At 38.7% G+C, this 1950-nt stretch overlaps 1 non-coding gene across 1 annotated transcript; it reads left to right on the forward strand.

Annotated features, from left to right (window-relative positions):
• Positions 1-393: 393 nt before the first annotated feature.
• Positions 394-521, forward strand: LOC115071344. The gene has a single exon (XR_003850432.1). It is a non-coding gene; the product is annotated as a small nucleolar RNA SNORA3/SNORA45 family (small nucleolar RNA).
• Positions 522-1950: the final 1429 nt, after the last annotated feature.

The raw sequence follows: 1950 nt of genomic DNA on the forward strand, positions 1-1950 counted from the left end.
GGGATTTACACTGCTTGGTTCAAGAAAGATTAGGGAAAAGCAAAGCCAAACCCTTGTATGCCGAGGACCTCTTACATTTGCTGAGAAATATAGTGTGTTTGTAAAAGAAATGCAGCGTCATTTTTCCTAATTAAATGAACAGTAATGAAAGGTTAAAACAGACTCTGGTGTGTACTAAAGGGAAGAAATAAGAGAACAGATTCATTGCTCTCAATGACTATGTACTGACTCTACTTTGTAAGTTGCTCAAAGTCACATTGGATGATGAAAATATGGTGCCTGTGTGCCCTGGTATCTAAGCCTGGTGGGGTGGGGGAGGCAGAGGAGAGGAGGAGGAAATTATCCGCTCCTACTAGATAGAAATCAGTTTGTAGAAAAAAATTATATAGCTGCATTGAGGCTAGAGCCACGCTTGAGTATTGGCTAGCCTTAGTGCACTAGAGTCCTTGAAGAATAATTACTGACCTTATTCACTGGCTGTTGGCCTCATGGCCCAGTCAGTCACCAGGTAAGTGACATGCATCAGAAAAAAACAAAAAGAACAAAGAAACATCATACAGCTGTGGATGTTAGCCAGTGATAATGTTTAGGCTTAGCATGCACCAGGCCCTGGGTTTACTCTCCAACACAAATGGGGTTGAGGTGGGGCTGTGTATATGTATGTTTCCCTCCAGGTAAGTTTTAGCTTCCCACTGTAAGAATAGACCCATACTCTGGTCACTATAAAGATGCTGACTTGTTACTTTGCTCATGAGAAAAAAAAAAAAAAAACAGGATAAACACTTTGGGGCTTTTGATAATTTTTAACTAGTAAACTTACTGGTTGAGTCAAAGTGTTTTTCTCATATGACATGCAATTAATATAACAAAGGTCTTATGTTCTAAAAGAATAAGTTAATTTCAAGGTCAAACTCCCCCTACAATTGACTCTTTCTAACCACAGTTTCCTGCCTTTTAAACAGATTACCAACAATTAAGTAAAATCTGCCCTCACTATGGATGTTGTCATTTCATGACAAATGAAAAAGATTGGTGGAAATGGCTTCAAATGATGCCTTCAAAAATTTATGTTCTTGAAAGGGAGGAGGAAATGGAAAGTTGTTTTCAATCGTGTAAAGTTTCAGTTATGCAACGTGAGTTCTCAAGATCTCCTGTGCGGTGTGCCTATAGTTTAAAAAATGCTGTAGCCCATATTTTAAAAATTTTCTAACAAGAAGATATTATGTTTACATGTTCTACCACAATTTACAAATAGATTTAAAAGAGTGAAAAGTTACATCTTCTGGAACCTCTTAACTTATTTGGAAGAAGGTCTTTGCAGATTTATTTAGTAAAGATCTTGAGACAAGGGCACATGGACTAGGATGGACCCTGAGAAGACACACAAAAGAGAAGTCAGAGATGGAAAGAATGTGGCCACGGTCCAGAAATGTCAAGATGGATGGCAGCTCCTGGAAGCATGCAGGGAGACCGAAGGAGACTCCCCAATGCCTCCGGAAGGAATCCACTCCAATAACTTGATTTTGGATTTCTGGCCTCCAGAACTATGAAAGAATACACTTCTGTTATTGTAAATGAGCAGGTTGTGGTTATTTGTTATGACAGCTGTAGGAGAATCCATGAGTATAACTGAGAGAAGAGTCTTTGTGTGCAGAAGAGAGAGGGAACGAGAGGGAAATTTGGATGGATGATATGCTCTGTGAGACTCCTAAGGAATGAACTTCTTCAGATATGAGTTATTTCTGTTTTTGATAAGGTTCACTTAAAATATACATTTGAGACATCTTACAAAACACAGATATGTCAAAGACAAAAATAACCAATACAGAATAAAGCAAAAAGACAAAAATGATAAGAAAAGGGGGAAGAAAAAAAAGAGAAAGTACCTGAACCCCCGAGAGTGGGACAAAGTAGAGAAGGAAAGGAAGGAAGGAAGGAAGGAAGGAGGGA

The sequence above is a fragment of the Nannospalax galili genome, unplaced genomic scaffold (assembly GCF_000622305.1).
Source record: "Nannospalax galili isolate Female #2095 unplaced genomic scaffold, S.galili_v1.0 scaffold38, whole genome shotgun sequence".
Taxonomy (NCBI): domain Eukaryota; kingdom Metazoa; phylum Chordata; class Mammalia; order Rodentia; family Spalacidae; genus Nannospalax; species Nannospalax galili.